Source organism: Drosophila navojoa, chromosome 2 (assembly GCF_054131105.1).
Source record: "Drosophila navojoa isolate 15081-1374.11 chromosome 2, UAZ_NAV_1.0, whole genome shotgun sequence".
In the NCBI taxonomy this organism is placed as follows: domain Eukaryota; kingdom Metazoa; phylum Arthropoda; class Insecta; order Diptera; family Drosophilidae; genus Drosophila; species Drosophila navojoa.
Genome location: NC_142890.1, coordinates 32,500,205 through 32,520,960, shown reverse-complemented (window position 1 = coordinate 32,520,960; position 20,756 = coordinate 32,500,205). Strand labels below are relative to the sequence as shown.

Genomic DNA, 20,756 nt, shown 5'->3' with positions numbered 1-20,756 from the left:
CTGGGTCTAGAAGGGCGATCCCGATTGCATCAGACAAATGACCAAAACAATAAACCGGGTATTGACTAGTCCTGGTTGATCTAGAACAGTCCAAATGTGGTAAATCCGCTGGCCCAGTGGTCAACGTTATAGAAAATTTGTGGGAAAAATTTGGGCGTGGCCAATCGGAAATGGTCAATATTCAATAAAAATTACCTCAAAACGGCCCTGTTGGACGATTGGCCAAAAATCTCCAGCGGAATCACACGAAAATGAGTAAACTCGATGGAATCACGATTCAAAGAGGTGATTAAACAAAAATGAGTTAAAAAATTATCCTAATTAAAGAATTTTTGGACAATAAAGTCATTGAAAGTGAAGTGCACGAAATAAGCTGTGACATGGAAAAGGGCGGTTTTTTGTAGTTTTCTTTAGTTTTAAATCTTATAAATTATAATAGAAACATAATTGAAAGCGTTAATACATAATGAATAACCAATAAATAAGACCTCATTTAAATTTTTTGGATATCTTTACTGGTTTAGCGGGAATACGGTTTCAATGTTTTACTATGCTGCTGCACGAAATAAGGTGTGAGCCACTACTGTATATATATATATATAAATAGAGAGAGAGAGAGAGGGAGTTCAAGCTAAAAAAATAAGATCATAGGGGTCCCTGAGCCCCGTATTTTGCTGTTTAGCTGTTATGCTTGTAGAATGACTTGATATTGAAGATGGTTGCATAGATTTTAATTACGCAATTTATTATAATTCACTTTTATGATCTCATCGCTCTGAAAAAGTAGTCAACATCACATCTTCATAAATTGTAAAAAAAAAAAAATGATACAAATATTTTTAATATATCTTGTTGTTTGGATTATAAATAACTTTCAGTTGTGCTACACTGCAAACGTTAATTCTTTTAGAATGAGTAATCTAAATGCTGTTTTACTTGATTGCCCTATTAATGATAGGGTATCGACTTGTGAACCACAGTTGCTCATCACCATTCATTTCAAGCCCACCTTAAATGTGAAGTCTCAAGATAACCTTCTAGTACTGGACGAAACATATGAGCCTTATAACCGTCAAAGCCTTGAAACACTGTCCCCATATATAATAGTCATAAGCAGGAGCGAGCCAATTATAATGCATTCATTGAAGTTCTTGAAAGTAAGTTATTCATACTAATATATATTTAGCATCCTCACCTTACAGAGTGATTACAGTTCGAAAATTCTACAAATAATTGCAATTCAATAATTTCTGATGGTAAGCATTTGCTGATAATATTTTTTAATAATATTTGAATCATTTATAAAAGTGAATTTAGTATCTTGTTTTTGTGAAAGTAAATACCTTAAATTTAAAATATATGTATACATACATACATATGTACTTGTGTGTGCCTTCTTTTGATGAAGTGTAAAGCTTACATTATAAATGTAAGCTCGTGTTGCCAACCCGGTCTAATTGTTCTCTGGTTATTGCTCGTACTGTGTATAATCACTGACCAGACATGTAGAACACATAGACTAGACATGTAGAACAAATTTTTCTACAGCTCGAAACTGTTAAGTTGACGTACCAATATACTTCGTATTTGCTCGGCTCGGTCGCTGGAGGCTCGAGCGGTGAAAATGCTGCTCGACAAAAACAGTGCGCTGTGAGCGCTCAATCGAAATGATACCGATTCCGTATGAAGCACAGCTACTCAATTCTCTCAGTCCCTCTCTCTCGCTCTCTATGGTCTCTGAAATCATCACTCTCAGCCGCGAGCACAAATTAAAATTTTTGTTCGCGACGATCTCAGCTCTTTCTTTTTGAGTGAAGGGTATACCGAAATTTGTAAAGCGTTTGCCACGTTCATACAAAATGCTAGCTTTTTCATGATTATTTCTAAAAAGGGTATGAAAGCGTTGATGCTCATAATGAAAATATCTTCGCGATGAGCATGCACACACACAGTCTCCCTTGCTACATGTACTGTGAGCATTCGTATGCCTGCGTGCGAAACTCTTGCTGCCTGTAAAAATTTGCATTCATATGCATTTGGTCGATCTTGTGAAGTGCTCACATACATATGTATGTATATACATTTGATTGTGTTTACGAATGGGGTCTGAATCGAACAATTATGGGATATCACTTGTAGAAGTATATGTATCAGGGATGCCAAGTCAAAATTTGAGAATTACGTAGCCAGGCTCCAAAATCTACATGTTTTTCCGTAGCACAATTTTGCTAAAATACGTAGATCTACGTACTTTTTTTTTTAATCTAAAAACAATAAAAAAAAGTAGTAAACCATTACATTTTTAAATTAAATGTTCATTTTATACCCTGAACCCATTGAAAATGGGAAATCTGGGTATAATGTTTTTGTGTAAAAGTATGTATCAGGCAGAAGGAATCATCGCAGACCCCATAAAGTATATATATTCTTGATCAGCACGACGAGCTGAGTCGATATAGCCCTATCCATCTGTCTGTTCGTTCGTCCGTCCGTCCGTCCGTCTGTCCGTATGAACGCCGAGATCTCAGAAGATATAAGAGCTAGAGAGCTGAAATTTTGTGTGCATACTCGTGTATACCATACGCAGTACGAGTTTGCTTTATCTTTTCGATAACTCATCCGATAACTTTTTTATCGAGAATAATCGAAAAATGGATTTTGTTTTTTTGAGCCTCATCGGAGTACTATTAAACGTGGAGACTTCAGATTTACTGCGTATATACCTATGATGAATACAAATATTTTGTAATCAACAGATTTTGGGTACCACGCCCCCTTCGCCCCTAATTTGCAAAAAACGTATTTCAAGTACTAGAGACTTGTGCTTTGGAATATACACACATTTTATATATTATTATAATTACGCCATGAAAATTTCATTAAGATCGTGTGTTTACAAAAGAAGTTATTCACCAAGTAAATTCTCATACTATACAGCAGCGCAGCCCAAGCGCAGTCGCTGCTTACTGCGCAGTTAGCAGAGCGCAGGCGCGTGAGGTTGGATGCATGTGTATGTATGTGTGCGTGCATAAAAGAAGTGCAGAATGATAAGAATATCAGCTTGGAGTGTTCAGGGTATCTCCTAGTCGAGCAGTCTCGACCAGAGTCTTCTTGTTATTAATTTCATTTGTCGTTTTAGAAAGCAAATTGCATTGTTGAAATTATACATATTAATTAATTAATTTTTACAACACTTCATACATGTTTTGATTATAATATTTTAGGTGTTTGTCAGAAAGCTCTAAGTTTTCGTAAGCATATAGAAAACGGCTAACCCAATATAAATTATATCATCTTTTTATTTTAAAAAAATGTTAGTTTTTAGGGTATTTTGCAATATTTTACAAAAGTACCTATTTTTAGTCTCATCACACGTAGATCTCCGTATTTTAAAGGCGAACTACGTAAAAAGACGGAGGGTTGGCATCCCTGATATGTATGCCTATGTGCTGAGAGAAATAGAGTAGGACAAATGGCTCATAGCTGTGCTTCATACGGAATCGGTATCATTTCGATTGAGCGCTCACAGCGCACTGTTTTTGTCGTGCAGCAGTTTCACCGCTCGAACCTCCAGCGACCGAGCCGAGCAAATACGAAGTATAGTGGTACGTCAACTTAACAGTTTCGAGCTGTAGAAAAATTTGTTCTACATGTCTAAGTCTATGTGTTGTCTGGTCAGTGACCATACACAGTACGAGCATTAACCAAAGAACACTTAGACCGGACCAGTGCTGACAACTTTTCAGAGCAAGAAAATTCTAAATTGACCTTTCAAACCTGCTGGAAACGACTAGATCAAATTCAAAAATAGCCAGAAAATAGCCATTTCAGTTTTTATATCCTTAACATATTAAAAATGGGAAATCAGGGTATAAAAGTATATATATTCTTAATGGGGTCGACGACCTTAGTCGATTTAATCCTGTCCGACTGTCTGTACGTCCGTCTGTCCGCATGTATGATCACGTCGATCTCAGAAGATATAAGAACTAGAGACTTGACTTTTATGCCCTGAACCCATTGAAAATAGGAAATCAGGGTGTAATGGTTTTGTTAAAAGTATGTAACAGGCAGAAGAAGGCGTGGCAGACCCCACAAAGTATATATAGTCTTGATCAGGGCGACGAGCTGAGTTGATTTGGCCCTGCCCGTCTGTCTGTCTGTCCGTCCGTAAGGTTTTTTACCGATAACAAAATAGCGGGATGAGGTATCGATTTTTAGTGATAAACTCGATATGCGCGCTATATATACGGACATTTAAAAAAATTCTTTTATCTTCTGAAGGCGATGCGTTGAAACGTACGGACAAACGAACAGACAGACAGACGGACAGGGCCAAATCGATATGCCAGAAATCATAGTAGTTGAAGAGCTAGAAAACAGAAATTTCGAATGGAGATCCGCATCGAACAACCAAGATCACCAGCTATGGCGGATATATCTCCGCCCATTAGGCGCGTGAAATATTATATGTCTACGCCTGAAGATATAGTGATTTTTCGAATTCTGCTATATTTTGGACGCTATTGATGCTAGAGACCTCAAATTTGGTATATATAATCGGGTTGACCTCCCAAGACCAAAAAAATTTGATGTGACAAACCGCAAAAGTTTATATCTCTAAATGTATAAGCTAGAAGATTCAAATTTGGATAGTTAAGTTACTAGTAACTTCCTCTATCAATCCCCCAAATAATATTGTTGCGCCTCTGAAATTTTTTCATTTGAAAAATCACTTTATCTTCAGGTCCGATTTGCCACGCCCCTAGTAGGCCTCAAGGGACTCTTAAAATATTTAGAATTATCGAGTGTTTGAAATACTAAATGGTTCTAAATTTTAAGAGAAAATAAATAAAACTTCGAATTATCAAGGGTTTTTATTTAACGTAATAAACATATGTTTAAATTAATTAAGCTTTATAGAACCACTGTAGAGCAACATTTTTCCACGCCGCAACAACTGTCTTAGCAAGTCACACGTAGCAAGGATGTAAATGTGTGTGTGCATGCTCGTCGCGAAAATGTATTCTTTCTTTGCACAACAGCCTGTGCAATTGTAAAGCCCAAAATTTGCTGTTGGTCTGCCTTGTGAAGTGAACACATGCATACATACATTTGTGTAGGTGTATGCATGTATGGGATGGCAAGCTAATTGTCTCTGGATTTAGTAGTTTATAAATTTTGTATGATTTGAATCGTAGGGTGACTATCAAATGGGCCATTATGACTTAATTAGAAATTTTTGACAATAATGAGTAAGGCTTGAGTATAATATGAAATGTGTATTTCATATATTGCAAAGCATTTAATAAAGTTATTAGTGTTTTACGGTAATTTTTTCGGTTGAAAATTTAATTATATGGGCAATTCACTAGTGGCGAATGTGACATTCGTACGCATTTGAGTTTAAAAAAAACGAATGCCAAAACATTTTTTTATTTTGACGAATGGTGAATCTGTTAGCTCTTGATTAGCTTTATAATTGGTGCTAAATCTGATTTTGGGCAAATGTTAGTTTTCAAGATAATCACAAAAAACCAAGAAGTTCGCAGGCTACAAAAAACGTAAGTCGCTTTTTAAATGAACAGTTCAACCTGAGATTTTAGCGAAACCTTAAGTGACAATTTATTACGAGTAATTTAAAATTACTACAAATTGGCACATCTCAACAATGTTTTTTATTTGATTCAAAAATATTGAGTAGTTTTTTTTATTTTTTAGATTTTTATTTTTGTTTTTATTTTTTAGTAATTGTACATGAATAAAAGCATTAGAAATGATTTTCAATATATTTAATTTATAAATGATTTGAAAAACGTAACAAAATATACTCAATGGAGAAAAAAATAGGTATATTCATCTGAAATAAGTAAAACAAAAAAGAAAATCTAAATTAACTTAAATACTAACTTTAATTACATTATTTATAGAGTATGCTGTCCTAGCTGCTTGCAGCTGTTGGCCACTAATGGCAAAAAATATATTTTAATGCCATTAATATTATTTTTTGCACATTCATAAAAGGAAAATGCATTGCGCAAAATAAGGCTCTGAGATTTAGTTACTTGCCATACTTTTTTTTTTTATGACAGCCCCAACTCCATCAACGGCACCCTTTCCGTGAGAAGTGGCAAAAAAATTCCATTCAACATAACATCCTATTTCTTTTAAGATGTCATTTAAACTAGTTAAGATGTACTTATTTTTGAATTGAGCACAACTTCCATCGGAAAAAATTGATATTTTTGTAAAATTCCCATAGATTTGATTAATCTTACGTAAAAGACTCAAAACAAAAATATACACGTTATATTTATTATGTGTAAGTTTGTCACTTATCACCGCAAATGATTGTAAAACATCCTCCAACCAAGCTACGGAAGTAAAAATTGTTACCTGGCGATAGCTAAAATGAGCACTCTGAATCTCATTTTGTTGTGCTAGCCTGTAATTTTCAGCAAAATCTATTTGAAGAACGAGTTCAGAGGCCTTCAGGTTTTTTTTAGTTTCTTCAAAATATTTTTGCTGAGTTCTTTTCACAAAAAAATGAGTTTTAAATGCAGGTAACTTTGTTTCTAAATCAAAAATTAAATCGGAAAGAGTCGATGTTGTACTGGACAGAGCCATGCTCTTCTGTGATTTGTGCCATTGTTGCCAGCTTACTTCATCATCCATATTAGCCAAATATGCAAGAGGAATAAACTGTTATTTTAAATTTTTTAGGCACTTTTTGCAATTATTTGTCATGCAATATTCATTTTGAATATCACAGCAAACTGATTTCAGAAATTGTTCACAGTCTCTGGATACACATTGAATACTTTTCGAGCAACTGTCCAAAATATAACAGAAATTAGCATGATACATGCAAACACACATGTTGTGAGGCATTTTACTAACCAACTGAACATGGCGAGGTCGTATTTTAAAAAAAGTTGATTTCCCTATCTTTTCACTTGGGCACTGTTTTTTAAATAATTCATATGTCTCAGACATGGTCATTAACATAAAGCGCTTAGCAGTTACCTTCCCTTTTATGTTTAATGTGTCTTTTTTTCCGGCAGCTTGTACACTAATATTATCGTTCTGATAAAAGTCAACTACGGTATTAACTAAGCTTTCTGATATATTACGGTTTGTCTGCCTTATGTTTAGATTTTCTTTAAATTGCTTATATTTTTTAATCAAAATTTCAAGAACCTTTAGCTTTTTCTCCATATCTTTTGGCATATCTCTACTTTTTTAACCGCTTTGGCTAAGCTTTGCTTACAAAGATAAGGCAAGTATGGGTTAAGTTGTTCCAATGTCTCTCTATTTTGTTCTTTTAGTTTTTGCCGTCTATTTTGTTGTCGTATACGATTCAATTGTCGCCTCTTTTCGATTACACTTTCTGTTTCAGGCAGCAATTTCCTCTTAAGTGTAGCATTCCGCATTCTTTCGCGGTTTTTATATTTATAGTTTTCATCATTCTTTACTTTCTCTCTCCACCGTTTTGCATTTTTCGCTGTTTTTCGTACTTATCTACAATCATAAAATATATTTAAAATTTCATTATTTCCAACCTAGATTTAAAATTCACTTCGTTTTATTTAAATTTTTTATTTACCTTTTTACGGTGTCGAAAGCTACGCACTTTAAATAAAACACTATGATCAAATAAGTTAATATTTTCGTGTGAAATTTTTTTTAATAAATTTGCAATGCAAAACTATGTTTGCTAATAAATTTTGATGCTAGTTGCGCAAATACATTTGACTTACTGACAATAAAACCTATTTTTCGAGGTCGCAGGTGACATCGAAACATACGGTGAAACAGAAGAAAAAATGTATCGAAGTCAATTGCATCGTACGTTTTATATTTTTCTTATACTCTTTATGCATAAACGAAGATTTTAAATAGCATATTTCATTGCATAGCGGTCTCTCTTTAAGAACAGTAATAAAAACAAAATGTGCAATAGAAATGCTCAAAGCATAACTTTGGCAATTGCTCGGCTTTGTGTGTCAATATTTCGAGATGTGCTATGAATAAATGTAAAATTAGTTTATATAAGTTAAATTTAATCGATTAGCTATAAAAATATGTTATCAGAACATGAATTCATTGACTTTGAATTTTTGGGCTCCTTTCTGGAGAAATGCCCATATATAATTATTTACGGATATAAACACATTTATAAACATGATTAGCAATAATAATATATAAAAGTACTTATGTATATATGTATGTGCATACATAGTACATCTGTGCAAAGTGGTTATGACAGTCCGTAAGACCGACCTAATGCAATTGCTTTAAAATTGCTACAAGCAGCAAGAGTAACGCACGCAGGTCACAAATGCTTATACATGAAGCAAGGGACTACAAGTGTGTGTGTGCAGGCCTGTCGCGGGAGCATATTCTTTATGCGCCTCAACGCATTCATACCCTTCCCATAAATATATATCGAAACGCTAACATTTGGGGGGAGAGTAAGACAAAAAACGAAAAGCGCATACATAACCATTTCGTTTGCGTGCTTAGAGCGCACTGATTTCGTCGTGCTATCTTTCATTACCCGAGCCGGCCAATACCAAGCCGAGCGAGTACGAAGTTGGCCGGGACTTGCTAGATAGATGTTGCGGCGTGGAAAAACATTGCTCTACATGTCTAGTCTATGTGTTTTTTGGTCACTGATAGAACTCATTTATACGGGTTTGGTTCGAAGCACATTCCTTCTGCTCAGACTTTTCAATAATTTTTTTAAAGACAAAAAGTGCCTGATATGTTGTTTCATCAATTTCGTTTTGTAAACAAAAGTTTTGTAACTTATCCAATGAGGCTCTTGCTACCTTAACTGACACCGTTGCCAAAGGTTCTGATGTATCGCCTTCATCTTCATCGTTGCTCTTTTTATTCGTATCTGTCGCTGATAAAATTTCTGCATCGGTTAGGTATCCTGAAACAGCAACATCTTCATCCACTTGAACATAGAAAAACCCAAACGGCTGATGTCAACAACTGGTATCATTGATGATTCTTCATCATCCATAATTATTTGCGAATTGTCCTGATCTTCTTTTACGAAACCCGATTTTATGAAGCAGTTAAGAATTTCCAGACGACTTATAGCTCTCCATGCCTTGTCAATCAGTATAATAGCTGTCAGAACCGTGATATTCGTAGTTAACTGCTTGTCGAGAGATTCCAAAACGATCTTAACAATTTCTTTGCGATACAACGTATTCAAATTATATCGAGTTAAAAACCCTTATCGAAAATCAGGCACGTCTTTAAAGCTAGACAATTTCGGTATTTGTTGAATGTGATGTATGTTGAATGAATATGTGTGTGTGCGTGTTTGTTTGTATGCGTGTGTCTGTCCGAATTATTATTGACTAATCAGTTGCTTGTAGGGTTCAGGGAATCTCGTAGTCGAGCAGTCTCGACTCTCTCTCTCGTAGGTGCTCTCATATTTGCATAGCAGCTCTGTACGAAATATTGCCCTTTAAGACGTTAATTTCAAATTATAAGAATTTATTTATTTTCACAATGTGCTATAAAATATATACGATTAAAGCATATTAAAAAAAATTAAATTTCAAACATGCAGTAATTTGTATTTCTAATTCTGTCAATGGCACCGTCTAAATGGGATGAGTTTAGTTTGACAAGTAAAATATTTTTCAAAGTGTCGTGGTTTAACCTATTCCGATGGTCGGCCAGTACAAGTTTCAATGATGAAAATGCGCGTTCTATTGTGACCTAGTATAGGCATGCATCAAATCCCACATTCGATATAAGTTTTTCCGATCGAGTATCTATGCGGTTTTTTTTTTTTTGAGGGTCTTACTAATTTTAAAACTAATTGAATTTTCGCCGTCTGACCGTGATAATAAAATTTTCTTTGTATTCAGCTTTGTTTTACCATGTTTTTGCATTTACTGCCATTTAGTTTAAAGCTTTTTCCGCCATTTTCTGTAGGACCGTCACAAATAGGATCTATTATGTTTTTCATGTTTTCTGTCACCAGTCCTATGTACGAACGAATTAACTGTTTCATACCCTGAACCCATTGAAAATGGGAAATTAGGGTATAATGGTTTTGTTGAAATGTATGTAACAGGCAGAAGGAGGCGTGGCAGATCCTTGATCAGGGCGACGAGCTGTCTGTCCGTCTGTCTGTCTGTCCGTATGTATGAACTCGTCGATCTCAGAAGATATAAGAGCTAGAGACTTCAACTTAAAATTTTTGTATATATATCGCGCGTATATCTAGTTTATCACTAAAAAACGATAACTCGTTTCGATATTTTTATCGATAAAAAACCTTATCGAAGATCAGTTATAAAATTATATCTCCCACATCTTTAAAGCTAGAGTCTTCAAATTTAATATGTATATTAAGATACATTTTATACAATTTCAATTTTCGTTAAAAAAAAGCACAGAATGATTAGAACATCAGATTGGAGTGTTCAGGATATCTCCTAGTCGAGCAGTCTCGACTAGAGCCTTCTTACTTGATTTGTTTATTTTAACTTTGATTGTTTCTTTTCTGGGTTGTGATGTGTTTTCTGAACAATAGGACTCATTATCTTGATAATCCATTAAAATGTTTTTTAAATTAAATGTACGATCTTTCTTTGAAACCCGATCACAAGATTTGCACTGCACATATGTATGACGACTCATCGTCTTCAAAATATTTAACAATATTAAACCAGTTTTTTCGAGGAGGCATGTTAACACAAGGACGGTCGGACGGACGGACATACAGACCGACAGGTGCTAAATCAACTCAGCTCGTTGCCCTGATAAAGAATATACATACTTTTTGGTGTCAGCCACGCCTCCTTCTGCCTGTTAAATACTTTTAACAAAACCATTATACTCTGATTTCTCATTTTCAATGGGTTTAGGGTATGAAAAGAGAATTTTCCGTTTATACCATTATGCCCGTATTTCCCATTTTCAATGGGTTCAGAGTATAAAAATTAAAAACAAAAATTTTCTGCGGGGATCGAACCACCGCAATCTACGCCCACAAGAGGCGTGGCGAATCGGCATTTATAGCGCCCAACTACAAAACTTATACATATTCATGTGCCACTTATACACTTATACATCGACGTTAAAAAATAAAAAAATGTTTGGCCAATTAACAAACGCACGTGCTGCAGCTACAGCAGTTTTCCTATACGTGTGCACACATACATTCAAACTTCTAGCACATTCTTAGAATCACATCAGCAGTTAGTTTCGTTTAGTTCTGCTAGGTAGCGCCGCAGCAGTGAATGTGTTTCAGTTTTGCCATTGCAGTTTCAAACAGTGAGGTGGCGCCTTGGTAAAGGGCATGGCGCTCGATCGCAAGGTCTCGGGTTCAAACCCAGAGCGCGTCGTAGTTCTGTTTTGTAGTTGTATCAAAATATTTATATATTTAATTAAATGAGTTTTCCATTTCTATTATATTATTTTATAAAAATTCTCTTATTTTATAAAAATCGAAATTGAAATTTTAACCATACTATATGTACCTTTTAATTAGTTTGATTGTTCTTGCAATTTCTTAAAGTCACATCAGCAGCTAGTTTGGTTTAGATTTGCTAGATGGCGCTGCAGCAGTGAACATATATATTTTAAATTTGGAGACTCTAGCTTTAAAGATGCAGGAGATATAATTTTAAAGGTGATTTTCGAAGGGGTTTTTTATCGATAAGAAAATTGCGGAATGAGTTGTCAATTTTTATTGATAAACTCGATATGCACGCTATATATACGGACATTTGAAAAAATTTGAAGTATATATTCGGATGGACGGACGGGCAGACAGACGGACAGGGCTACATCAACTCAGCTTGTCGCCCTGATCAAGAATATATATACTTTGTGGGCTCTGCCACGCCTCCTTCTGCCTGTTACATACATTTTAACAAAACCATTATACAATGATTTCCCATTTTCTTAACTCTTAACTAAAAATTTCTTTTAAGATATAACAAGGACTACGCGTAAGGGGAAAGCAAAGGAAGAATATTTTGCTTATACCAATACTTGTAATCAGAAAATAAAACATATTTTCAATAAAGCTGCACAGAACAACAGGTAAGTAACAACTTTTCTTTCCTTGGACATATCTAATACATAGAGGGCTGCCTGAGTGCCAAAAAAAACGTACGCGATTTAACGATGCTCATATTGAACGAGAAAGAATCGAATAAATATGAGTCCGGATATATGAGTTGCCTCACCGAGTATATGAGTTGCGTCGCTGCTAGCAGAGAAAAAAATTAAGGAAAAAACGAACGACCAACTGCAAATTTGCCGTTACGATTTCGTCGTGAATACATATTCTTTATGCGTAGCAACGCTTTCACACCCTTCCCACACGAGCAACGATATCCAATGAAGTTTTGTTATGCTATACTTAAATAAACTCGTTAGGAGTAATATTATTTGCTCAATTTGATATTTTGTATAAAGCAATTATAATTAATATAAAAGTTAATAAAATTATGGACAGATCGATATCTAAGGTCATGACATGAAAACACAAACATTTTGCATGAGCATGGCTAACCCTCTCAAGAGTTAGATATACTCTCTAAAGGGAAAGGGCATAGAAAGAGGCAGAGTAAGAAAAAATAGGCGCGCAGTTAGGCTTCATATTAAAATGGATTGTTTTCGTTTGAGGGCTCGCTGCGCACTGATTTTGGTATGAGATTTTTTCACTAATCGAAGTTTTTTTTTCCTGCATGCTCGTGTACATGCGTGTTTATATGCATACATATGAGCAGGTGCAAGGGATCAACAATCTCATCCCATTTCGTTTACTGAGCTTAATCAGGTACTAAACTTTTTTTTTTAATTCCTTCTAATAGGCCCACGATCATTGAAATGAAATCAGGTGTTTCAATAAAGGCGCGAATTACCCGCCAGTCACTATACTACACACATACATATGTATGAGTTACTTGCCGGTCACAGTGCCAAAAAGTATTGGGAAGTGCACTTTTCACTTTAGTTATTCAGCTACTTAAATATAAGCGCGCCTTTGCAATTCGAACCCAAAATCGTTCAGACAATTCTAGGTTTACAAATGCTTCTACAAGTGATATCCCACAATCGTGGGAATCGCGTCCCCTGAGTACACACAATCATACATACATATGTATGTATGTACATGTATGTGAGCACTTCGCATGCAGTGCCGCCAGAATTTTGAGGGCAAGAATTGCTAGAACTTAAATTTAAAATATATATTAAAGATGTTCAATTTTTATTACTTTCATTTATGGATAAATTTTTAAATTGGTAATGCCAGATCCCATTAACAAGAATTGCTCCTCCCGCGCCATATAATGTTAGCTATTAACAGCACTCTGTTAATGACTAGCTCCAGTTCTCCTACTGGTCACTTGCCTCTTCTGGCATATATGTACATACATATATACATGTCACTTTTTATACGAGCGACACAGCTGCCATACTCCAAATAAAAACAAGTAAGAAAGCTCTAGTCGGGAATGCTCGACTACGAGATCCCCTGAACCCTTCGAGCAACTGATATTTCAGTAATAATTCGCACATACACACGCACACTCACACACAAACGCATACAAACAAACACACGCACACACACGCGATTGCGCTTGGGTTGCGCTGTAGTGTTGGCGATATTATGAGAACTTATTTGTGGAATAATTTTATTTCTAGACGTACGATCGTACGTAATGAAACTTTCAGAACGTAATCATGATGTATAAATGTATGTGTATACCGAAGTCTCTAGTATTTGATATACGACTTCTACAAAGATGAGGGTGAGGGGGTGGATATATGGGCGGGGGGTAAATTTAAACAAAAACCGAAATTGTATAAAATACGTCATAATATATATTTAAAATTTGGACACTCTAGCTATAATGACGTAAGAGATATCATTTTGTAACTGACTTTCGATAAGTTATCGTTTTTTAGTGATGAACTCAATATGCGCGCGATATATACGGACATTTTTAAAAAAAAAGTTGAAGTCTCTAGCTCTTATATCTTCTGAGATCGACGCGTCCATACATACGGACAGACGGACGGACGGACGGACAGACAGACAGACGGACAAGGCCAAATCGACTCCGTTCGTCGTGCTGATCAAGAATATATATACTTTGTGGTGTCTGCCACGTCCTCCTTCTGCCTGTTACATACATTACAACAAAACCATTATACTCTGATTTCCCACCAGACGCCACCACTCCAACATAAATGATGGTTAAAATGTTGTTCAATTGCTCTAATACATTTTCCTCGTTATTAATAGCGTATTTTAAACTGTCGCTTATTTTTGCCTATATACCTCAACCCAAAATTAAGTGGTGTCGGTAATACATTCCCAACTTACGACACGCAACTTTTCAATTTGAATTAATACAACATCAATGTTTTTACATTCAAAATATTTTAAAACATTTAAAAATTATTTGCCTTTATAGGGGTTCAAAATATTTTGGAGAGAAGATAAGTTTATTTTCTCCATTACTTCAAAATTATCAGGTAATCTTAAATAAAATAAAAAATTAATATACATATGCATGCTAACCTAAATCAACAGTGTTACCTTTCGAAAAGTTGCATGTTAATCTTATTTCCCGATCGCGAGAGTTCAGCTGTAGCTCTTCCAATTTTTTCGCAAATGCAAGCCGCGTCGCACTTATATGTTTTTTTGTGGCAGCGTAGTGGCGCACATCATAAAACTAATAGGTTTTTGCACTGTTGCTTGGTCAGTGGTTTTTGGCAAAAGAGCAGACAATTTAAACTTTAGCGCACAAATGATACTCGATCACTTTTGATCATTTTGTTCATAACCATTGGACTATTGTTCACAAATTTGTTCGATTTATCGATATTGCTATGATTTTAAATAAGTTGAGTTCTTTCACTGGTCAGTGGTTCTTTTTAGGAAGATGTTATTGTGAAATCACAAGATTGCTAAAAGTTGCATAAATTTTTTTGAGAATAGCTATATTTGTGGCTAATAGCAATTTAAAACAATAATTGCAAACTCAAATTTAAAATTGCTAAATCTAGCAAGTTAATTGCTAATATGGCATCACTGTTCTCAAGATCAACCAAATGCAAATGCTGGGACCTTAAATTGCTACAGGCAGCAAGAGCTTCGCATACAGGCATACAAATGCTCATAGTACATGTAGCAGGGAAGAGTGTGTGCGTGCACGTTCGTCGCGAAAGCATTTTCACTATGAGCATCAACGCTTTCATACCCTTTCCACAAATAATAACGAAAACGAAAATATTTTGTATGTACGAGCTTGGCTAACGGTTTAAGGAGTTCGGTATACTCTTCACACAGAAGGGAAGACATGGGTTCTACCTGCGAAGAAATTTCAATTTTCGTGAGCTGCTGCTTGTGCTCACATACATACATACACATACACATACATAGTTGAGAGAACAAAGAACACCGAGAGAGAGAGAGAGCAAGGGAAACCATGCACAGCACAGAGGGATCTGTAAGGTTACATTATTTTCCAGCCGGGGTCAGAGTCTCAGTCTGCCCAGGGCCATAACTCACAAGAAATTTGTAAGTAGATACGGGACTTTACGTGGTTAGAGAAATAGGAGAGGGTGGGGGAGTAATGACATAATGATGTATCAAACGGCCACGCACCCTGAACTCGTCGACCACGCCTACACGTTCGCACGTGGGAAGGCTGTAGCGATCGAGTGGCGCGATCAAGCGCACTCTAGATTGCTGGGGTCGGGGTTGCAAAGGCGTATTGCGGGGGTATATTAGTGGGGCTACTACGATTGGTAGACCGCGGATCGAGGAACGCCCAGCGTTGTCGCCGGCGTTCGCTCCAGACCACGCGATTTTTGCATGCCAGAGTTTTAACCTTCTGGCGAACGGGGTTTGACCTCGTTCTAACTACCTGTTAGTATTGTTATAATTGTTAGTGAATTATTGTTAGCATACTAACTACAAATAAATGCGCAACTGTTTCTATATACTTTTCTTATTTTATTTCATATATTACCTTACACCTTCTACCCTTTGCCTATCAGTTCTCTATTTTCTTTTTATCTTTCCTCTTCTCCGACTGCTCAAACCGAGAGCTAAAAACTTACTGAAATCTGCGTGCAGCTTTCAAGCTTCTCCTCCCGCTCTCCAGATTTCACTACGCGACCAGCAATGCAATCCACCACCGCGAGCTTTCAAGCCGCACGGTTGCATTGCTGATCGCGTGCCCGCCCACTAATTTGAATTTTGCTTACTGTCTATGGCACCTGTATCTACTTAACTGTCTTACAAACTAACGCTTAGTCTGCTTACTATCTAACTTTCTATCTACCAAAAATATACAACAACTATAAGATATAAACTTAATGGCTACAAAAATCAATCAAATCCAACTTAATCGCTACGAGCATAATACAAATTCAACAACTATAAAGATCAACCAAATACAATTCAATTCAATGCAATTCATTAACTTAATCGCTACAAATATAATATAAACTTAACGACTATAATTCAATATGTAAGGTGGGCAAAAAGGCCACCTTACACCCCCCCATACTTCGACAAAGCGACCGTCACGCCCCCCGACGAGTTGACGGTCACCGTATAGGAACGTTCCCCCGTCGCGACCCGGAAGCGGGTTCTCCTGTGCTGCCGTCTTCGCGTCTCCACCTCCCGTTGGTGTTAGCATTAATAAGGGGCTCCACGGGGAAGTTAGTGGTTGGTGAGATGTGTAGATCTGTCAAGGCCTTTGGTTGTCTTCGCCGGGGACAGCGGGGTTTGCTCCTCGTTCCCCGCTTCCCCGGTCTCGGTTTCCGGGATCGTGTCGCTTTCTTCATCTTCTTGATGGAATGGCTTCAACTGCGCAATATTGGCCACCCTCCTCTTGCGTTCGCCCTCCTTCGTCAGGCGCACCACGTTGGGGGACAGGAACTTAACGACCTTGTAGGGCCCGTCGAATTTGGGCGCCAGTTTCGCCGCGAACCCTTCCACCGCGTTCGACAGTTGATGTTGTCGTAACAGCACCGCCGAACCCAACGCTGGTCTCCAGTCACGCCGTCTCAAGTTGTAGTGCCTGCCTTGATCCTTTGATGCTCGCTGCAAGTTACTACGCACTATGTCAAAAATTTCCTTCATTTTGACTCCTTTGGCCTCGGGCTGGGTCTCTCTAGTCGCCGAACCGGGAGTGACTTCCTCGTACAAAGCGGCGGGTAGGCGTGGTTCCCGCCCTAACATCAGAAACGCTGGAGTGAAGCCCGTGGAGTCGGCCACGCTCGAATTGACCGCCAGCGTTATCTCCGGCAACAGCTCGTCCCACGAGCTCTGGTGGCCTTCGATACATTGGGCTATCATAGTCTTCACCGTGCGATTCGTTCTCTCCGTCGGGTTCTCCTGTGGTGAATAAGGCGCTGTGTACTGGAGTGTCACTCCCAGGGATTCCATGAACGCCTTGAAACTTCTGCTTGCAAATTGTACACCGTCGTCGCAAACGAAGGTCCTGGGTACTCCAAACCTGCCGAGCATACGTTCCCGGAACGCCAGTTGTAGTAGGGCGGTAGTAGCTCTCCTCAACGGCACCAGCTCCACCCATTTAGCGAAAGCGTCGTGGAACACCAACAACATTGTGTTCCCCGCTTGGAACGAGACAAAGGTCCCACGAAGTCTGCGCATAAGACCGCCATTGGCTCCGCCACCTGCCTGGTGAGCATATGCCCGGCCGGCTTTTGTTGCACGCATTTGAATCTTTGGTACGTTTCGCAACACCTCACGTACTTGGCGGCATCTCGAAACATGCCCGGCCAATAATACCTTTGTGCAAGTCGTGCTGCCGTTTTCCTCACACCTTGATGTCCGGCCGTGAGAGCGTCGTGACATTCCCTCATCACTCTGCCCCTCAAACTGCTAGGGACGCAGAGCAACTTGAGGGGCAGCACGAATTTGGCCGAGAGCTCGGGATAGGCCAGAATAGGCGCGGTTGTCAAACTCTCCTTGAGTTTCTGCAACGCCTCCTCCTGCTCCTCGCTCCAGATCCACTTCTGGCCCTTCTTTAGCAGCTTCGTCATCGGTTGTACCAGTGACGCGAAGTTTGGTACAAAGCGTCGATACCACGATGCCATTCCTAGGCACTGCCGCAGCTCCTTGAGATTCGAAGGTGATGGGAGGCTCTGGATCGCCTCGACCTTCGCGGGATCAGTGCAAATCCCCTCTCCGCTTATCACGTGGCCAAGGTACGCCAACTTCTCCCGAAAGAAGCTACATTTCTTTCTGTTGAGTCTGAGATTGGCCTTTCGCAACCGCCGGAAAACTTCCTTCAGGTTGGCCACGTGTTGCTCCTTCGTCGCTCCGATGACCACTATGTCGTCTAGATACGCAAACGCGTGAGGCTCCACGATGACCACGGGCCCGATGACCGTATCCAATGCCCTCTGGAATGTCGCCCCCGCCGAATGCAGACCGAATGGCATCCTTTGCCATTGGAACAATCCTCTGCCTGGCACGGTGAACGCAGTGTACTCCCTGCTATCCGCCGCCATTGGGATCTGCCAGTAACCGCTCTTTAGATCCAGCGTGGATATGAATCGTGCGTGTCGTAACTTCTCCAAAGTGTGAAGAGTCCGCGGAACAGGGTACGCATCCGGGACTGAGTGAGCGTTGAGCTGTCGATAATCTACGCACATGCGCCAATCCCCAGTCTTTTTCTTGACCAAGACTATGGGTGCGCTGTGTGGGCTCTTCGACGGTTCAATCGCTCCAGCTTGAAGCAGCTCGTCCACCTGTTCGTCGATCACCTTTTGCATAGCCGATTTTTAGGGTAGTACCTTTGCTTCAAAGGCTTGTCGTCCTTCATCCGGATGCTATGCTCAGCGATGTGCGTCACGCCTCTGAGGTTCTCGAACAATGCCAACTCTGCCTCAAGGAATTCTTGCAATTCTTTCTCTAACTAGTCCGGGCACTCCTTGCTATTGGGCGCGGATCGTTCATGTCCTCCGTATTCGCTCTCTGCTATTTCTCTTGTCATTGGGCCGCCCTCGGGCTCACCTTCCTTTTCCAACTCGACTGATTTAAACTCCGGCGACCGCTCCTCGGGTCCGCTCCTCAAGTCCTCGCTCCTCTTCACAGCTCTCGCGGGAGGCCCAGCTCCCCTTTTGTCCTCCATCATCTCGCTTCTTTCTTTCCTTTTTATCTCTCCTTGTCGCTGGGAGACTCCCTCTAAGTCTCTCCTCCGGCGTTCCCTTTTCTATTCTTTTCCTCTTGTCTCTGTTCTCGTCGGGCGGTGTGCCTTGGCTCGACGCTTGCTGGACGCCGATCGTCGACACTGCGATTACCGCCTTTAGGCCCTCTTTTGGCGTGCAACGCCTCCGAGCCCAACTCCTTCACTCCCTCAACGAGATGGCGTTGCTTTCCAAGACTGCTGTTGCCTTTCTCCACTCGTTGTTCACTTGACGGCGATGCTCCTTCTCCCACGTCGTCCACCATCCTCATCTCGAGCTCCGCGTTGCCGCAACGCACCGTAGTGCCGATGGCGCATAGGAAGTCAATGCCCAGGATGACATGGTCCAGCATGGTCGGCATTATCAGCAAATTTACTGCCGTTTTTCCTGCCAGGCTCACATCTGTCCTCACCATCTCCGTCACGTCCAGTGCTGATCCATCGGCCAACCTGATCCGCGACTCAACCTGGCAACGCTCGCCTCCTATCGTCCGTCGGCGCGGCAGCCTTCACTGACAAAACTGCGCGTGGCCCCGGTGTCGATCGAGGCGGTCATTCTTTGACCCCCGACCATCATCGCGATGATCTTCCACTCTTTTACTCGGTGTGGGTTCCTATCCTCATCTCCCGTGTTCAATTGGCGCCGCTCCGCTCTCTTATAGGGCGCCCCTGGCCGTTTCCCGAGCTGTCTCGTTCGCAGCACTCCCTCGCAGTCCGGCCTCGCTGACCACAGTGTCGACAAAACAACACCTGTGCGTTATGACACTCCCGCGTGAAATGTCCGGGTTGTGCACATCGATAACAAACTCGGCTTGGCCTAGGTCCAACGTCCTGGGCCATCATCCGGCTAGTTGCCTCCGGCGAAGGTGTCGTCGCAGGCGTCTCCCTCTGCCCCTCGGCTTGTCCTCCAGATCGGGGATCAGATGACTTTGCGCGAAAGGGATTATTCTGCCGCACCTCCACTGGCTTGGGCCAGATGGTCTCCACCGTAGCCTTCCTTCCTTGTTCTCTTTGTTGACTCCTCACGTTCTCGAACTCCGCGGCCATCTGGGTCAGCTGTGTTAGAGATGAAAAATCGTGCCTCCGTACATATAATCTGTATTCCGGGGATGCGTTCTCGTAGGCCCTATTTAATTCTTGGGCCGGGCTGTATCCAGCCTGACGCATAGCTCCTTGATGCAGCGGCATCAATGATCTGCTTGATCTTTAATTTCGTTCACTCTGACCGCTTTTTTTTTTTTTTTTGTCTTTTGTTACTTACTTTTGATGTGTGCATACATATATACACACTCTGCTCTTACCACTTCTCGTTGCTGCATTTCGGCGACGTTCGCTACGCTGCCCCCGCGCGTGCACATGCTTATGCACATGCGTTTTCGGTTTTACGCTTCTGCATAATATTTTCGCACGCACTGTACTTTTCGGCGCCGCAACGGTTTTCTAGTCCCGTTTTTCGCTCGACGCTTCCCGAAATTTCTGACCCCCCGACCCCGCGGCCGTCGTAGGGTTTCTTCACTTTTTAAT

The 20,756-nt window shown here is 39.7% G+C and overlaps 2 long non-coding RNA genes across 3 annotated transcripts in view; both read left to right on the top strand.

The window, feature by feature from the left end:
- Positions 1-20,756, top strand: part of LOC149092479 (uncharacterized) — a 101,628-nt gene that overhangs the window by 46,177 nt on the left and 34,695 nt on the right. The gene's annotated exons all lie outside the window — the stretch shown is intronic.
- Positions 822-20,756, top strand: part of LOC108657976 (uncharacterized) — a 48,953-nt gene continuing 29,018 nt past the window's right edge. Inside the window, exons 1-3 of one of the 2 annotated variants that reach the window (XR_016196965.1) lie at positions 822-1,157; positions 1,214-1,256; positions 11,976-12,087. This is a non-coding gene — a long non-coding RNA (uncharacterized LOC108657976). The remainder of the gene's footprint in view (positions 1,158-1,213; positions 1,257-11,975; positions 12,088-20,756) is intronic. The other variant, XR_016196966.1, reaches the window with a different exon arrangement.